Consider the following 20,172-nt stretch of genomic DNA (forward strand, 5'->3'; position numbering starts at 1 on the left):
TAGGGTTGTAAAATGATGCATCACAAGACCGCTTTGAGGAGCTTTTGCTTTGATTGTTGTTACAGGCTTTGCTACGCTTGCTTGTTAACCAGTCTCAGTGGTGACATCAGTAGATGCATGTGATTATGGACAAAAAGGTTGGTGTGTTAAGGCTACCCAGGGGTGTCTTTACGGTGATGCTGGTAAAGTTTATGTAAAAAAAATGTCGGCTTCTATTGTTGCATTTCTGCAGCAGCCACCCTTGCTTTCCCAAAACAGGATGTTGTTTTCAAATTGAAAAATAACTCTTGGGCGGGTGACAGGGCCATAATTCCGGCAAAACCGGGACTTCTGGTCACCCTTATATATTATAGTGGAGTCAAAGAAACACTGGCGGGGGGTTAATAGCCGTTGATTATCATGCGAGGACTATCTAGCAGGTACCCGAAACACTAAATGTCCACTGAAAACCTGTCAATGACTGTCCTCACGGGGCTGAAGTGAAGGAACGTTGTTAAAGGCAATGAGGTGATAACACTTCTGTGTAGTCATGGGAAGTGCCACAAACACAGCTTGTATGGTGAGCACCGCAAATCGCACATTTAAATCCCCAGAAGTAAAGGGACATACAAAGGAATATATGGCCGTGTTATAAGACTGCTGACTGGCCACCTGGGGGGAAGTGGCTGGGGCCAGATGAAGGGGACTGGCCCTGATGCTGTCCCCGCAGGGGCGGCAGCTGCACCTGAAGCAGGGAGCATCAGCTGCGCGTGCGCCAGCAGGAGCCGGAAGCTGCGCGGCTTCTGCGCGAGACTGGCACGCTGCTGCGCCGCCCCTCGCCGCGGCGTCACGCTGGAGAAGGCACGTGCTTTCCCGACACCCGCAGGCGCGCTGGAAAGGGAAACTGCGGCCGGCGCCGCCCAGGTTTCTTTAAAACCCTTTCCTGGCAGCTGCTTTAAATCATTGCTTTTCGCTGGGTTTGTGAAGTCCTCATGAGCTGAAACGGTCAGTGGTCCAGAGGCGGCGGATTTTAGTGTTTCCTAAAGATTAAGAAGGGTGAGTTCTGGCCAGGGTGGGCACGCACGGTTAGGGCCGCCTCGCGGGGTGCACGGGGGCCTTCTTCCCCTTGTTTTGGTGGTGGGCGCTGATTCTCAGGGCGCCTGCAGCTGCCGTGCCCCCTGGGAGCTGCTCCCGCCTCTGAATCATTTGCTCTCTTTTAAGGACATCCAATGAAGTGTTAGGAACCACTCCTTCCCTATTCAGTGATGTCTCGGGACTGGTTATTGATGTTTAATGGTCCCCCTGGTCTCTTTTTCTTTTTAAAAAGGGATCAATTCTCATATTTATTTTCCTCGCCTGAAAGAAGGTTTTGGTTCTCAAGTCTTAATTCACAGCACGTTTCCTTGCTTGCCTGGACATTTCCCTTTGTTGAATTACAGCGATGCTTGCAGCCTTTCTAGTATTGAGTTCCACTTCCACCGCATAATTTAGGAAAATATGCATTCTCGGTTCCTGTTATTTCTCTTCTGAAAGTGAAACCTGCGTGTTATTATGACCATGTATATTGTGAGCTTCGTTTACAAGTCCTTTTAACGGAAAAGTCAACCACATGATAGGCTGCAGTGTTTGGTGGGGCATAAGTGGCAGGGTTTCCATTCCTTACAAGTATTGGCAAAGCCAATAGTTTTACCGTTTACTGCTGTTCTTTGCATTTTGCTTTTATAGGCACCAGGGTGCAAGGAGGAGAGTGCAACGTTTCAAAGGAGGATGCAGTAAGGGGCACAGATGTGCAAGGCAATATGAAGAAATGAGAATAGCACAAGGGAGCAAACAATGGAGAGAGGCGGGTGCCATAGATGATGAGCAAGAGGAAATATAAGCAAGAACCTTTGAGAAGTAGAGGGTAAGAAATAAAGCGAGAGTGTGAGGAAGCATGAGTGGGGTGGGTGGGTTGTAGTGTGGGTAGGGTGGATGGGGTAGAGAGTGGTAGGGTGGGTGGGTGTCATAGAAAACTTTGAGAGTGGGTCTTTGGGGGAAGAGGAGGGTAGTGTTGGGAGGGTGGAGGTAGAGTGAAGGTAGAAAGGGGGTAAAGTGACAGGTAGGTATTTGGGTGGGGTAAATGGAGGGGAGTTTCAGTGGGTCAGGGTAGAGAAGATGGGGGCACCGTAGGTGACTGGGGGAGAGAAAGTGGGTGGTGTGGGTAGGGTGGGTTGATGTAGAGTGGGGATTGGGTGGGTGAGGTTGGAGAGTGGCAGGATTGGGTGGGATACAGTGGGTGGGTTTGGATAGAGAGGGTGGGGCTAGGATGGGTGACTGGAGGTAGAGAGAGTGGGGGTATGGTTGGTGAATGGTAGAAAGGCTGGGTGGGGTAAAGAGATTGGGGGTTGTGTGAGTTGGGGTAAAGATAGTGGGAGGTTGGGTTGGAGACAGTCAGGGTAGAGGGTTGGGGCCAGGTGGTGAAGGCAGAGTGTAGGGGTACGGTGAGTGAGGCTAGAGAGTGGAAGTAGGTGAGCCTTGAAGTTAAGTAGTAGAGAGAGTGGGGCGAGGGTGCATGGGTGGTGCAGGTTGTGGGCAATTAACATGAAGAATAAAGCAGCCTTGGAAGGACTTCTCAAAAAGTAACGCAAACAAAACTCAACACTAGCACGCGTAATGGCAGTGGGATGGGTGGGTGTTTTTGAGAAAGTGGGGGTTAGAGAGAATGGGCGTGGGGTGGTTGGGTGTAGAAAGGCAGGCTCAGGAGGACAAAAAAACATGTGCTGTTAAAAATAGCCTAATTGATTTGATATTGTGCTATTTTTCAGTTAATGTGTGCCTAGGAAATGGAAAACCTGGCACCCGACTTGCTAATTTCAAAACTGCTGATTGGCGCAAATATTGTTAGGACACTTCTCATTGGTTAGTACGGTGGAGGAGTTTGGTGAAAGAAAGAGTAGTGATTTGGCAGTTCATGCCATTGCATTGCCTGTTGCTTTGTCAACAGATATTCTCTGTTCCTCTGGCAATTGTGTGGTACAAGCGCCACAAAATGTTGCCAAAAACAAAAGTTGGGGAATGTGATGTACACAATGGCGAGTGGCATCACAGGAACTGAACCTATCCTATAGGAAAATCTGCACATTTCTTTCAGTTTGTGTTTCCCAATTAACAAAGTGCACAGAACAAATACAAATTGTCAGGCGAACAGACTGCTCTGACATTGCTGACCGGAAGTATGAAAGGTGTGCGCCATGTCTAAATGTGTAACAAAACCTGTCCTGTATAGTAGAATGTTAATATAACTCATTTTAGAGCTGCTTGATGAGTCATTCGAGGGGTCTTGTGGCTAACTGGCCTCCCAACTACACGACCTGGGTTCGAAGCCATGCCTCAGCAATGTTTTAATGGGGACAGATTATCTTTGTAAAACATTTAACTACTAGAAAACATGGAGGACGTTGGGCGTGGTCCCGCTGACTTTTGCTTGGTGGGAAGATTCCCTAGGAGGTGGGCCTCTGAAAGACATCACAAATGAGATGTGTCCTGTACCAAGGCTAAACCAAGTTCTGATAATTTTTTGCCCATGGCGCAATAAATCGGGAGTATGAGTCTTGATACGTTTGCTTAATATACATATTTAATGTTTTGGCTGAATTTTTTTTTTTATATAAAACAATCTTATCTCATTAAAAACATTAAATTTGAAAAGTTCTTAAAATAAATTGTCATAGTATTACAACAGATTTCTAACATGTTCGTAAATCATCTACCCAAGTCTACTTTTTTCAAGGGGAATCGGAACACAAAAAACACTTTTCTTCCAAATGAGTTCAATAACAGCAAATAGTAACACTTCTCATAAAAATGAGGCATTCAGTAAGATCTTTAAAAACATCAGAAAATGCTCACTGCTAAGTTTAACGACACTTTCGCCATTAAAGATTTTACTCCATAGCTCATCTAAGGTTAACATCTTAAAATCTGCAAAATATTTACAAAAAAAATATTCAAAGCTTAGGGCAGAATAGGAATATATACTTTAGAGACTCTGCTTCATTCACGTTTTGGCAGAATCTGCAAGCCTTCTGTTCTATTGATCATTTTAACCAGACGGGTAAAATGATAAATCTGATACTGATGCAGGGGTTGAATTATAAAAGCGCCCTCTTTAAATGGGTTGTATCAATTACATTCTTCCGAAGTCTTTGTCCATTCGTAATACCACAAATCCTTTTTTACTCGATCAGGTTTGAGCAATGAGATATCTTCTTTGATGCCTGCCTCTACCATTATTGACCGGCAGTATTACTTCCAGTATATCCAAGATTTATCATGTTCTTCCAGAATATGTGCAATGGAGGGGAGAATGCTGGTTGTTTGCCTATTTAGAAGACGTTTTCTATATAGAGGTATGGTGTGCCAGGCTACCATGATCTTAATTGATAATAAGCAGAGTTCAAAATGAATAATTTGGGTAGTGCAAGAACTCTCTTCCAATAGATACCCTCCAATAATTTCCAATTCGGTCCATGTTGACATAGCTGAGTCTCAGATCCATAGATTAACGTAGGAATGTTTTTCTATTTGTAGAATGTTATAATCGGTATACATGAGAATTTACCATATTTCCTATGGATCATGGCTGACTGTGCAGCCATAATCTCAATTTTATGCCTGGTGCCCCATTTATAAGGGATTTCCTGCATACTCTCATTTACACTCAGACAAGTACTCAAACAATTTCCAGCGGTTGATTTATATATCGTCCATTTAAAGGGATAGTTCTTAAACGCACTTTTTGAAACCTAATATAAATGTTCGTGTTGTCGACATTGGTTAGGGAGTTTGCCCTCGCATACTGTTCCAGTGCCATCAGTTTCCTCTGCAGTCCTATTGGGGTTTTATCAAATAGCATCAAGTCATCAGCATATAATAAACAGGAGATGAGGACCATTCCTAATCTAGGAGGAAATTAGTTGGTTTTGTTCAGATGTATCACTGAGTTTGTTATAAAGAAATTAAAAAGGATCGAGCCAACATACAGCCTTGCTTAAGGCCTCTAACTTGGAATTGGTTCCGTCAGTAGACCCTCCTGGTTTAATTTTATTTGGATATAGATCTCAGAATAAAGCTGAATAATATGATTTTAAAATATAATTTGGGCATCCTGCCATTTCCTATCTTTTTCCAAAGTAGTTCTCTTGGGACTGCAAGGCATAAAATAAGTGGTATCGCATTGCAATTTGCGATACGATACCGTTGGTTTGCATTTTAAATGTAATATCATGTCGCAGAAACTGCGATATGATTTATGGCACCGAGCGCAGAGTTTAAAAGGCACAGATTACTGTGCCTGTTTATTTAAACTCTGCGCTCGGTGCACTGACAGCGTGCAGGCAGCAGCTCCTGGGCTGTGCTAAATACATTGTATCAATGTATGAGCCCAGCCCGGAGGCGGTGTCGAAGTCACGCGGAGAAGACTTCAGCAGGAGCACTCCAGCTCCACTCACAGACCCGGCTTCAATCCGAGGTAAGGAGTCATGCTGGGGTGCTTAGGGGAAGGTGGAGGCGGGCGAGCCCCTTGTCTGCGGGCTGGGTGTTAGCAAATGGCCACGGCTAGGAAGAAATATTTCACCTGCCCATTCGGGTGGGAGAAATATTAATTCCAGCCACTTGCTAGTACCCAGCCCCACAGTAAAATGGCATGCTGGCAGATCGCCTTTCAAATATTCTTTCGTTCTCGTGATTCGCGAGAAGGAAGGAATATTTGAAATGCCCTCTACAAGCAGGCTACGTTATTACTGCAGGCCTGGGTGCTTAGAAAGTGGCTGGAAATAAAATGTCTCCCGAACGGACGGGAGAAATATTATTTCTGCCACTTTCCAAGCACCCAGGCCTGCAGTAATAACGTGGCCTGCTTGTAGAGGGCATTTTTAACTTTCTTTCAGTCTAGTGCTTAAAAGTGCCACAAGCGCTTTAATCACAAGACTGAAAGAAAATTAAATATGCCCTCTGCAAGCAGGCTACGTTATTACTGCAGGCTTGGGTGCTTGGAAAGTGGCGGTAAATAATATTTCCCCTGCCCGTATGGGGAGGAAATTTATTATTTACTGCTACTTTCCAAGCACCCAGGCCTGCAGTAATAACATAGCCTGCTTGCAGAGGGCATTTATTTTTCAGTCTTGTGATTAAAGCTTTAATCAGGAGACTGAAAGAAAATTAAAAATGCCCTCTGCAAGCAGGCTACATTATTACTGCAGGCCTGGGTGCTTAGAAAGGGGCTGGAAATAATATTTCTCCCACCCGAACGGACGGGAGAAATATTATTTCTGCCAATTTCCAAGCACCCAGGCCTGCAGCATACTTGCCAACATTTTGCGTCCAAAAAGATGTAGGATTTTTCAAGTTTCAAAACTAATGCTTTGCATAACAATTACATCACAGGAAAATACAAAACGTACATTGTTGGCACCACTGGAGTGTTCTAAAATACACAACCCACCCAACAGCACAAGCTGGAAAGATGTTAAAAATGTATAATTATGAACGTAAGTTAACACCAATTACCTACCTTCACAGAAGGTAATCACACAGAGCTGGTAGGCAACGTTTGTCACTGCTCTATAGCAGCAGCCCGGGCAATGCATATTTATTCCTTCAGTGCAAGATAAATAACTGAACAACATGGAGACTGAGACCCTCCTCAGTCTGATATGCAGATGATGTGCGATGGTGGCACGCTCTGCCACTTGCCTTCACTGGTGGTTCACCAAAGGCCTGCCCCGGCCAGAGTGCAGGGCAAAGTCATGTAGCTGTCGGGTCACTGGATTGGTCTGAGCCCATCACTCTGCACAGAGCGTTGAACTGAAAAATGTTTAAAGAGCTTTTTTTATCAGATCTATGTATGTAGTCCATTCATGCAGTGAACCTTTATATTTTACACTCATTGCACGAATGTATAACTTCAGAGGTACATAGAAATGCTGTATTCTTGCTAATTGTATGTCTTGGGGTAAAACTTCTGTTGACATTTAAAATAGGAGTACAAAATTGCTAATCAAAACGGTTTATTTGCTAATCAAAAATATTTTAATGAGCAAATTCTGCTAATCAATTTTTGAAAACGAATTAATGCCTTGGACTGAATCAAACGCCTGCTTAAAATCCACAAATGCAAGATACATTGGCTGGCCAGTCTTTTGCACCCACTTTTTTTTATTGAGGTTAGTGTCGGCAGATTCACTGTAGTGAACAGACCTGCTACAAACTCCGATTGACGTATGTCATAATGTTAGTTTCTCCTTATCCAATATCTCTAATAGTAGTCTCCCCGGGGTATCTAAAAGAGCTATCGAGCTATCATTTTTAATGATTTCTGTAAAAATGGGGACAATTATCGATTGTTTCCAGGATCGAGGAATCTTCCAATTTGCTACTACTTGGCGAAAAATCAAAAATGGTATTGATGCCCATTGATCTGGGTAGGATTTCCGCATTAAATTAGACCATCTGGGCCTGGGGCTCTTGGAACTCAATTTTGTAATCACAACCAGGATATCCTCCTGACTGCATACCTAGCCCGCCAAATCAGTCCTGGGGTGCTTAATACCTATGGCTTCCTCACCCGATTCAGGAAACAGACCGAAGAAGTATTCCCTCCAAACTCCTTGTTAAGACGGATTTCTGAACTGGTGGGCAGAGGTTCAGAAGGCCAGCCTAGTTTCTTGGGACAGGGTAACCTCTGGACAAGCCAGACCAATCAAGGTAGCTATGATAGGCGGTCAAGACTAAGTCTCAGGAGGGGTGAGGGTGACTGAAAGACCTCAATGAGCACACAGAGCAAGGACACTTACAAATTACTCCCAGACAGGTGTATATATCAAATATATTAACACATTTATTACAAGGCTTTTGTAACTCAATACACAGTAAAAGAATCACATCAATCCTACTAAACCAACACAACACAATCAATACAAAATATATACAAGAGCATTGGGGTCTAAAGGGTTAAAGGCACGAAATATATTCACAACCTAGAGGGGGAGGAAAATAGGCAGTGCAGATAGTCTTTAGTCCCCTTCAACATCAAACGCACACCTAACTAAGAGGCAGTCCAAACCCTAAGAAGAGAGGAGCCTTATGCTCAATAGTACATGTAGTGCAGGTGCACACGGTTATTCCAATGGGCAAAACGGGGTCTCTTCAGGGGTCTCTAGCAGCTCAGGAAGTGAGGTGATGAAGAAAAGATTCCCACTATTTGAGGAGGGCCTCCACTTGAAGGCAGAGGTGATTCCAAGGTGTGGCTAGTTCGCATTAGCAGTGGAAAGGAGAGGGACCCCCAGGGGCCACTCGTCTGTAATAATGGATGGAAGCGCTCGGGGCCAATGGTTAAGGTTAGGGTTACTTACCGGTGCCAGGCACACTCCGGACCAAACTTCGCCAGTCGAGTCCACTTCGGTTGTGGGTTCTGCGGCGGCAATATGACGGCTCTGCGGCTTTCAGTTCCGGAGATACAGTGAGATTCCCTAACGGGACAGTGGCGATTTCTCCACTCCTGAGGGATGGATCAGGCCAGTTTCACTGAAGCAGATGGATCAGGCCAGTTTCACTGAAGCAGGCTTCAAGGGCGAGAGGGTCACAAATGCAGCGCGCCTGCAAAGGTCGTTGCAGCGGCGGGGCAACACGGTAATGCGTTTACTCCGGTCCTGGCGCTCTCGTCTCACTTCAGACCTGGGAATGCCAAGTGTTCGAAATTCTGAACAATAAAATATATTTGGTAATCGGGGACCCTGAGGACAGGGGCCTGGCACAAGGAGTCTTTTAAGCCATTGAAGGCCTTCTCACACTCTTCAGACCAAGTTACCTTCTTGGTTTATTTTTTGGAGTTGTGAGAGCTGTCAGAGGGGCAGCTACGGTGCCATAGTCTGCCATGAAATTTCTGTAGTACCCAGTGAGTCCTTAAAAGGCTCTCACTTCGGTCTGAGTAGTGGGGGTAGGCCAGTCTTGTACTGCTTTACTTTACTGGGTAGAGGCTGTATCATCCCTCCACCTACTTCATGTCCAAGGTAGACCACTGATCCTTGCCCAGTCTGGCACTTACTGTCCTTTATGGTCAAGTGGGCCTTCTGAAGAGCCTGTAACGCAATCCTAAGGTGTTTCACATGGTCTTCCCAGGTGGCACTGAAAACCGCTATATCATACAGATATGCAAGACAGAATTCATCCAACCCATTCAACACATGATTTTCAAGCCTCTGGAAAGTGACAGGTGCATTCTTCAACCCAAGGAGAGTCGTGAGAATAAAATCCGGACTACTGGAATGTTTTTTCCCCACTGCTTTCCCTCCCTTGACTCAAACTCCCACCCGTTTCTTTTACTTCATTATATTCTTTTCTATTCTGTGTCCCAGACCGAGGAACCAACCATACGGAACGCTAACACCTCGGGTCACATGCAAGAAGCGCCTATTGGCACAAGCATTGTTCCCTGGTGAAATGGCCCCTATCCACATAATATTCCTTGCTTAGCAGACTGGTGTTGCACTGCCCTAAATACCTAGCATACGGGAGGTAACATCCATGATGCCTCAAGTGTTCCAGAGCCCAGCTTTCCCAGCTGCTACAAGACCTCCTATTTGGACCACCTGCCTCCAGACTCTGCTCTTATGCGTTGGACAACCACCTCTCTCACCCACCCCTCTGTCCACCACATCTTCCTAGTCTTCTCCAGAGGACAACCCCGCAAACTGTCTGCCACTGCTCGGGTTCCTTACCAAGACTCGTCCCCCTGCCAGCACTTTCACTCCTGCGATCCTGCAGACATGTGCAAATGTCGCATGCTCGATTTCTTGACAGGCTGCCTGAAATATATTCCAATGAAAATTGCCAATTCCCGTCGACCTTCTGCGGAACATCTGCCCTTAAAGCAGATCATTAATAGTTGCCTAATGAGTGAGGGAGGAGAGCAAGAAGCAGATCGTGACAAGATGAAGTATGTTGAGAATTGAGAAAGTTATTTAGTCGAAGATGGAGCAGGAAAGCAAGCAAAGTGAGCACCGATTGTGAGCGTTACAGACCGTGAAATAGACTTGAGGAGAGGGAGGGAAATCTAGGGTGACACAATAGGAAAGCAATGTAGAGATCGCCAGAGAACAAGGTATTGTGAACAATTGAGTGCTGCTTTCTGAATATTTGGGGTGGGAGACAGTTCTACAAGGGAGCGGGATTATATTTTGGAGCAGGGGAAAATGTACAATCTCCACGCTAAAAATGCCAATTTGTCCTGTAGCCACAAGGGACATTTCATTAAATACAACATACTTTGGTACTCCTTTTAGGCTCTTGACTGCAAACCACAGATAATGTCTAAAACAGCTTTTGTTTGTGTGACTACATAGATGAATACTACTGTCTCTAGAAAGTGCCTGTGGATGGAGGACTTGCAGTTCATATTTTCTTGACCCCTGCACTAAAAGATACACCAGACAATTAGCCGGAATTCCTTGTGAAGGATCACATGTTTCACTATTCTCCAACAGTCGCACACAGCAGGTAGAGTGCAGGGCAGTAGCTAAAATGTAGCCTGCTGTTGTGACAGTTGGATCTTGACTCGGCCGAAAGGTCTGAAGGGGATTGCAGCCCAGGAAAGATGGATTACCAGGATAATGGTCCAGACTGAAGGCATTTGTGAGGCTGGGCTTTCCCTGAAGTCAAGATGGCCACCACACCTTTATCTATTCTGGAGGCACAGGCCCCCAGGCGGAGGGGAAAAATAATGTGATTAGTGTTCCATACAGAGGAGAAACCAAGACCGTAGGAAGCAAGGCTACAAGTAGCTGTAAGGCATAAAATGAGCAGTGTCGCAGAGCAATTTGCTATGCAATTCTGTAGGTCTGCTAATTAAATTGACACTTGTGTAGCAAAGTTAGCTATTTAAGTTACCATGTTCAATGAAAGCACAGCTTGCCCTGCGTTCTTTTCTTGCCTTCCGAGCTCTCTCCACCCTCTTTTCTCTGTTATATTCACTGCAAGTCCAAAGGGATTAATGGAGAGAGAGAGTGCAGCAGTAATCATCCCCTTCACTCATGTGCCAAAAGGCCTGTGTGGGGGGCAAAAGGCTATGCACATTTTATTTTTATTTTTCAAATAATTGCAAACCAGACATAATTGGGATACTACTGTTGTTAAGCTAACTGTAGCCTGTCTGACAGTCCAGTATTTGTTAGTTATTTTTCTTTAAAAGGCTTTCAATTCCTTTTTTAAAAACGTAATGTGTTACATAATGCATACTTGCAGTATTACTACTGTAAAACACTGCATTTTCTCCATTCTTTACAGTGAAGTGTATCTAAATCTCAGTGTCGACTAGATTTCATTTTGTTGGGAAAGATGCATCATATTGACGAGTGAACACCTTTGAAAATGTACATGACCATGCAGCCAAATGCTTTGATGGCTAACTTAGTCTTGTGGTCTGCTGGTTACATACAGCTTGCAACTGGTGCTCAACCCATGAGCTGATCCCATACTCCTTGACATTCTATCTTACCATGGTGGTTTATACCCGTTACCCTGAAAGTGATATGGCCGCAAACTACAATATTCTGCCTAGTTTGCCCAGTTCTCTGTCTGCTATGCCATCCACTCTGCTTAGTCTTTTACATAATGAATACACAAAGCTAACTTGATATCTACTTAAAGTAGCGATTAATAGTTTCTATGCCGTCTGTACATCTACAGACCTATTGCAAAACTGTACACTATAGTTGGCCTCCAGAGCTCACTTTGTTCTATGATTATGATTGCATTATATATTTGCACCTGCAGTAGAGAGAGCTGGCCAAACTGTTTCAAGAGCCTTTTCATCATATCTATTTATTTGTGTCCGTTCATGCAGCTAATCTTTTTACAGACAGACACTCATCCAGGGCTCGCAAAGTATTTTCACCCACTTGCATAGTCAAGTAGATTCTAAGAAGGGCCAGTACCATTTGGAAACTTTTATTTAAACTTTACTTTCACTGTGCATAGCTGGCCTGTGGGCTGTAACAGTGTGCCAAACCAAAGTGGGTTTGTGGTGCTATGCACCATTTTACAGAAAGAATTTGCAAGGCCTGACTTATCTCACTAATGTCTTAGTTTAGCGGTATACAAAACTGCTGTATTGTTGCTAACTTTATATCTTGGGCACAAGTATCTTCTGGTGGCATTAAAAACATTAGTACAAAATTGCTAATAAAATGGGTGTTTGCTAATAAGATTTTTCTTGATTAGCAAACGCTGCTAATCAGTTTTTGAACACTAATTTATGCCTTCAGCTGGATGTTAAAGGTTCGGGTAGTTTAAGATGGTGATAGGAAAAAAGGAGCATGAAGGGAGGAGAGCACTCTAGCATCACGTTAGCATGGAAGTGTTTGGTTTCTTTGATTGTTGTATGTATTCTCTGTTTTGGAGGCATGCATTTTGACATCCTGGGAATTGAAGGCGCTCCACTTCCTTTCTAGTTTGGACAGTGCCTCATCAGCGTGGCCTACTGTACTACTGTACCATTTTGTTATTTGCTTTATTATCTTGTTAAGTGCCCCCACTCGTATTCCAGTTTGCCCAGAGATTGGTTATAGGAAGGCCTCTAAGCATCCGTCTTTCTATGAGCACCAGAAGTTCAGAAGAACTTTTAAACTACTTCATAATTAATATGTCTTTGGGCTGCCATTTTTCTTTTTAGACTGCCTTGTGTTGAGTATTAAAATGTAATATTTCCCTAGTGATGAGGAGATGGACTGGTCAGAATTTTAATGGGACGTCTGCCTTGATTACGTTTAGATTCCAAGTCAACAGTGCATGGAATTGGTGGACATGTCTAGGGATAAGGCCATTTCATAATGTGGCTTAATACTAGTGCTTTCTTATTGAGTAACCTTGGTGATTTGCTCGATATCTCTGTAATTAGAGATTGAGGGCCCCAGTGTTGACGAATAGAGTACAGTAGCCTGGTGCTATATTTTCAGTGAATGACAACAAGAACCACCGGGTTGGAGCTCCGTTTGGTAACTACGTGATTACATTGGGTATATTTTTTGGCAGGGATGCAGCTCCTCTTCCGCTTCTATGAAAAGATGAGGGAGTCTCTCTCTCAACAAAACCTCTCTCCAAGCAATAGCAGCAGACTAGAAATCATAATGGTTTAATAGAGCATTAAACTCCAATAACTGGTGTATTCATAAATCCAAAATCCCATCTTCTGCAAACTTGCCGACATGCCTCTCCACCTCCCACTTCCCTATTCACTAAACACAAAGCCCACCTTGCAGTCTCTTGAAATACTGCCATGAGGTCGTACCCTGGACCTCCATCCACTCTTCAACTTTCACAATCGCTGCTCAGGCGCTGTCCTGCAGGAGGCCTTTTTATATCTCCTACTGTATCCTTCCGCCTTAAGAATCATTCACTCAACCCAACTATGCCATTTTAAAATTTGGACAATTTCATCTGCTTGCTCCTTTCAAGATTGAGAGAGCCTATGTAACTACCCAGCTTCAAGCCATCCTCAGAGTACCAAGTCCTTCAGGCAGGCTTTCTCCCCTTTCGGGGTACTGAGCCTGCACGTGTTACAGACGTCTTCCATCTCCACACAATCACATTTCAACGATGCATATCATTTCCTTTCAAAATTGTGTGGCCGATACTGATACCAGGATGAAAAACCTCTGAAGCTCAACTTCAATAATCCAGGCCATGGTCTTTGGAGGAGCCCTGTACTCTGTGGTCACTTCTCCTATGGCGTCTGTGGTTTCCTCCAGGTCCTCCACTGTCTGCTGTTTTGAAACCTGAAAATTAAGCTTGATGACCAACTCGCCTTCCCCTCTTTAATCTGCAACAATGCGTTTTTAATCAACTTAGAGTGCTTTGTCAGACCCCCCCCGACCCCTTCGTGCAATCTGTTAGATTATTGCAACTCTAAACTCCACCTCCGCACATTCAATACCCTTAATCTACAACTAGTCCAGAATGCGGCAGCCTAATTGATCGCGAATGCCAGTAAATATACCCACATCACACCAACTCTTGTGTCCTGCACGGTTTAAGAGTCTTCTATCAAACCAGCCAACCTTTCTGTACAACCTTTTCTTAAATAAATGTATCCTATCCCAGTCCCTCCACTCCCTTAGCTTCTGTTTTTGTAGGTACCAAAATTCCATCGTCCTTATTTCTGTGCTTACCGCTCAAGAATGGAACCAACTTCTTTTCTACCTTCTTTCTCATTAGCATCCATCTTTTTGTCTTTCTGCCACCACGTCAAAACCCATCGGTTTAACTTTTAGTGTTTTCCTACTCTCGCTCTCTGTGATTTGGGCCCAGTGCCAAGAGACCTCCTAGTGAACCTGCACGCTATAAATTGGCTTTATGCCCGGCCGCTCCTGTACCTCGGTTTAGCAATGCTAGTGTTCCTTTTAGCTCGATCACAAACGGCCACGCTAGTGGTTATCGCGGTTTCCCAATGCTATCATCTAGTAGATCTTCTCCCCTCCAGGAAAAAAAACCATACCTTAATGTCATCACCCACAAACCATGTCGCTCCATAATGCCACTTGGGAGTCTGGCACCACTCCCAGCCTGCTCTCCATCGCTTCAGGCCTTCCATCTGCCACCCCCCCCTATTACCCAAAGCCATCCAAATTTCTTAGAGCCACACTAGGCTGCCTAAATGGCAGAGGCGTGCCATCCAAAACCACCGTATTTTATATATTACTGGAAGGCTTGTTTTTTACTCACTTTCTTGTAACACAATATTTGACTTTGTCTCCTTGCTGGACTGAAAGAGCCAGACACTCACTTGGTTTTATTTTTTCATCTACCAGAATTTAGCAGCTGTTGCTCACCAGGGACCCTCTATCTGATGCAGAGAACAACCTTCGTTAGTCCATTGCAGCTTATTAAAGCAATACTCTCACAGTGTGTGTGTGGGAGAGAGATATGTTGTGTCTCCACCTTGAGAAACACCCTGGGTTGGTGGACTGTCTACGTGCATATGATGTGTGTTTACTTTTCTTTTTCTTTTTATTTTTCACCCTAGTTTTGAGGATAGTGCTGCTTCTGTTGTACCACGGTCTCTCTACTTTACTTTACATTGGACAGGAGAGGAGGATATCCAGGGTGCCTACTTATCACCTTTTAGCGTCCCCATGCAGAATCATTTTTTTTTTCTTTCAAAGGAGAGATGTGTCAATTTTTGTATGAGAAATTTTGGGGCTGGTGGGCATTTAGCACACGTTATCACCCAACTATTTGGATGATCTATTTTTAGAGTTTTCAATGGAACACAGTTGTTTCTCTGTGAATTGGCTTTGGGTTGCATTTGCGGGATGCAATGTTACTATCAATAAAATCCACCTAATCAGACGGGCAGTAAAACAGGTTGCATTGACAGATATCGCCTCTTCATTACCAACCTTGTAGTGGGGGACGCAATGTTTGTTGTGCATTGCTGAATATTTTAATTTGATTGTCAGAAAACTGTTTAAAGATCCTTCGGTCAGGGAGAGGGGACTTTGCTGTCACATTTAATGCAGCGCTTGACAATCTATAGGTTCAATGTGATAATATCCCTTCAAAAATGTCGCCATACAAGAATGGCGCCGTGTTTTTTTGCAGCAATATTACCCCATGGAACTCGTGGGGGACACCCCATATTTTTTTGAAAGGGAATGGAGACACCCCTGCAACCAACCACCGCTCCCATTTACCCCATTAATTATCCCCATAAATATCGCATATGCAGTTTCCCGGCGAGATGTAAGGCCACATTATTTATGGGGCTAATATTACCTGATACCCATTTATATTGTAGCAGTCATAACCAAGCTCTGGGGCCAACTTCCATGTACATTGGGCGCTCCAGACCAACGTCCTACAGTTCATTTATTTTGTGGGTTTTTTTAACATTTATTTTTAAGACGCCACCTTTGCTTTTCACACGCATGCCGTTTTCTTTTTCTTGGATACATCAAAAAATGTCGGTTGGGTAAACAGAAAATGGACATGACGTGGTTTTTATAAATACATTGTCTTTAATGATGCAGCAAACGCTGCGGATGAAGATTGGGAGACAGGAGCGGACAGGTAAGTACATTAGCGAGGTTGAGGTGAAGGTGAACGGGGTGGGCATGCATTTGGGGGGAGGAGGCAGAAGGCCTGAAGCACCAGATTAAGACTCGAACATGGTAATGGAGGAGTGGTACAGGAGGTTGGAAAGAAATCTGATCCAGCCAGCAGCAGCTTGGCAATCTGGTAGACATTTTAAAGTTAAACACATTGCGGCTTCTCGTCAATGGCAGCTCTATGGTTTACATGCTTTGGGTAAAGCCTTTGCAAATTTGTAGAGTTTGATTTATTTTGTCATGTGGCCGACTTTTCAGTACAATGGAATGCATTGGAAAAAGGGTGAATTGTCACAAATAAAATTTGTGAGCTGCAACCACAACGCTCCAACCTTTATTTCAGAACAAATTTGGGCGAGGTTTGAAGGTAAATTCTACACTGTAATAGTTAAATTTGTAATAGTCGAGACATCACCATTTTATTTTGCAGCACCAATCTTCCTGCTGTCTCTGTGACAGAACCTGAAAGATTAGCATACACAGGAATTAGACTCCCAAAAGAATGACATTCTATATTAAACAAAATACTTTCTCTCTACGTTTACTAAGCTGGGCCTATGCTGTGCTTGTATTTTAAGAAACCAATGTTGCATTGTTCTAATTGTTTCCTTTTTTTCCCTTTTTAGGTGATTAACAAATTCAAAAGCTGGTCACTGTACTCCTCCCTAGTTTATATGATGGAAAATGGAGCACTTAGGATGAAGTTGTGAGTTAAAAGCTGTGCATAAAGAAACCATTTTTAATATTGCCATATCCAGCCACAATGACAGATTGTAAACTCCATATTGCTATCACTGGAGAGTCTGGCTCCGGAAAATCCTCATTTGTCAATTCCCTCCGGGGTTTAATGGATGATGACGTTGATTCTGCCCAGACTGGCGTAATTGAAATGACTGCTTGTCCAACGCCATACCAATTTTCTAAAAACCCAGATGTATTATTATGGGATCTCCCAGGCATCGGAACCCCATTATTTCAACCCAAAAGCTACTTCCAGCAAGTCAAATTCCACCAGTATGACGTTTATATCATAATTGCTTCAGAGCGTTTCAAAAGCAACCATGCCATGCTTGCACGTGGTATAGCAAATATGGGGAAAAGGTTTTACTTTGTGCGTACAAAAGTCGATCTGGATTTGCGTGCTTCAAAAAGGAAACTTAAATCTGTGTACAACGAAGCTCAAATCCTACAGACGATCAGACAGAATACCATCGATTGTCTGTTGGCTGAAGGATTGGACGCATCACAGGTTTTCCTGATTTCCAACTTTCAGTTGGACCGGCATGATTTTCCAGCACTACTGAAAGCCTTGGAGAATGACATCCCTGCACACGTCTTGAATGCTTCCAAATCCCAATGGAACAGAGGTTGTCGTCTTCAGTAACTAACCTTGATGAATAATTCAACAACTGAGTTATCCTACTAGGTTTGCACAAATGGAGACTGGAATTGATGATGGGACCTGTTAATCAGGTTGATAAAGAGACCATTTTAAAATCTGTGCACTGGTTAACATTGTTAGTGGAAAAGGATGTGTTTTTTTTTTTTTATGCAAGTTATACACATGTAATTTGTTTTGGAAACCTATTCAACATTTGTCTGACTGCTCTTGGAGGCTATCTGAATTCAGTATCATTGGCAAAAGTCTGGATACACAATTGTAAGAATTTGTTGGAGCATCTTGCAAATTAATATTTGTTCTCCACTCCATAGCTCAGCACCTTTTCAGTTTGCATACATTATACAGCAATGTCAACCACCTTTTTAGAATGTTTTTCATCCATCTTCAATCATTTGTCGGCCACTTACGCGCTATTGTGAAATCTAATTGATCGATGGTGCAGTAGTGGGGAAAATGAAAATAAGTGTATTGGCATCATTTCAAATGTTTTTTCCATTTCATGATCATTTGTTGTATTGTTTTGTGCATAACATTTTTATATTAGCTATCCTGAATAGAGAGGCTATAGATCTAAAAACCCTGACCACAAACCTGCTTGGTGTCTGATTGCTTTAACACAGCGTCTGCCAAGAGGTAATCAAAATGTGATCAACAAATCTGAAATAACTGGCCGTGTTACAGACCTGGCAATAGCCATGAGAAATCACTAGATTAATCATTTCTGGAATGCTGGTCTGCAACCTTTGGCACCTCTATCCAGCATAGTCAATGGTGTGGGATGGGACATGTAGTCCAAAACATCGGGCAAGTCACAGGTTGCAGACTCCTGGTCCATGAAGAATGACATTTGGTCGCGAGAAATTAACCATTGGAGTACACTTTGTTTGTACATCTTCGCATTGTTAATTCATCATGTAAAACGTCTAGAAGGAAAGTTCCAAGTATTTAAAGTAACAATATTGTGATGTATTTATTATACATTTCCTAATTTATTTTAAAAATGTTTTTTAGAGTCGGTGTTCTATTTTATAGTAACTTTTTTATTACAAAATAAATTTAGCCTTGTGCATCTAGACCCCGTTGTGTTTAAGGTTTGTGTGTACAAACGGAGCTGGGTTAGTACTGACTTGATCAATTTACTCTGGATGTATTCTGACATGGATAGCTGAAGGGAGATGTTTCAGAACAGGACACTATGCCATCCCAACATCTCTACAAAAGTTAGACGCACTTGCGAGATGCTGACCCTCTAATCAAGGGCTAACTTGAGAGGGCGGCAGAGCAGTCCTGTTGGGAGGTCCCTCGACTGCAGCTTCAAATTCCCCATAGCATTTCATCAGGATGGAGTACTTGCTGCCAAGGACTATATGCCAACAGAAGATCTCCCTTGGTTTCTTCATTTCAAATTCTTGAGGTAGAGTGACGCTTCACCTTTACTAGAATCCTACAACAGTGGGTCTTAAAATAGCCTGCATTGTGTGTATGTTTGTGTATCAGTAGAAAAAGTGTCACTCTTGGTCACAGTCCAGCCTTCCCCATCTTACTCAGCTACACGCTTTACTCGTGGCTTGTCAATACTTGTCGACTTTTGTTGTATATTGTTTACTGTGAATATGTTTCGGGGGATTGAATATGCCTCTAAATTTGCTCATGGCGGTTGTGCGACGAAAAGTGACCATTCTACCTAGCCACTCTGTCCAAGGGCCCATGCCAAAATAGTACACTAAATGAAAACTGGCTCACTCAGTCTGCCGCAGAGGTGAGGTGACGCCCGAGGAACCTGCGGCTGCCCCGAGAAGTGAAGAAACGGAATGAGAATGTTAAGGTGCCGCGCAGACAAAGAAAATGGTGCCCGCCCAAGAGTGCTGCTGAGGGAGAACGGTGAGTGGCAGCCTCAGATTGCAGAGGCAGCGGACAGCGACCTGGTGACCTGGACCACGGGGCGAAATGGTGTGGTACTATACATGGGGATGAGGCTGAAACCCTCTCCATACTTGCATTGGGAGTCGGTGTCTGACTCGAAGGGTCCCTTTCTCCCTCCTCTCTCCCTTACCGGGTCCAGGAAGCCATGCCATCGACTAGATGGCAAGTCTGGAACGGTGACTGGATGGTTGTTGAAACATGCTAGTGCCTGGTCGAGGGAGGGGGCAGACCATCAGTGCAGCGAGGAGCTGGGAGGACGACGATGGCGGCATAAGGAGGGCCGGGCCACGAGGGAGTAGTGAAGCAGGGGAGCAAGCAGTAGGAAGAAGGGGGTGAAGATAACATCTATAAGGATGCAGAGCCTGATTCAAAGGCATTCCTCCCCAGCCCCCATCTTACCCATGCTGAACCTTACTTCGCTTGTGAAGGAACTGGGCTGAGGGGAAGACGGCAGAGGGCACTAGACGTTCCAGATAGCGTGCTAATGTGGAGGGGTGCGCGCTGCTGGGAGCCCAACTTGGCATACCACAAGACATTTGCGACGGAGGGGCTGAAAAGGAGCCACTAGCACCTACAGAGTGGCAACCAGGTGACTGGCTTAGTGAAATGCCTGGCCGCAATCAAGCATGACCAGAGATGAGGACAAAATAAAGAGATTGCATAACCAAACGAAAATGGAGGCATACACAACAGAGGGCAAAGGGACTGCCCCAGCAGATGCACAATGAA

The 20,172-nt window shown here is 44.0% G+C and overlaps 1 long non-coding RNA gene across 1 annotated transcript; it reads left to right on the forward strand.

Moving 5' to 3' along the window:
* Positions 1-902: 902 nt before the first annotated feature.
* LOC138453085 (uncharacterized) lies at positions 903-18,593 on the forward strand. Its single transcript, XR_011260361.1, has 2 exons — positions 903-1,035; positions 16,745-18,593. It is a non-coding gene; the product is annotated as an uncharacterized lncRNA (long non-coding RNA).
* Positions 18,594-20,172: the final 1,579 nt, after the last annotated feature.

Source organism: Ambystoma mexicanum, chromosome 4p (genome assembly GCF_040938575.1).
Source record: "Ambystoma mexicanum isolate Mex_15411 chromosome 4p, UKY_AmexF1_1, whole genome shotgun sequence".
In the NCBI taxonomy this organism is placed as follows: domain Eukaryota; kingdom Metazoa; phylum Chordata; class Amphibia; order Caudata; family Ambystomatidae; genus Ambystoma; species Ambystoma mexicanum.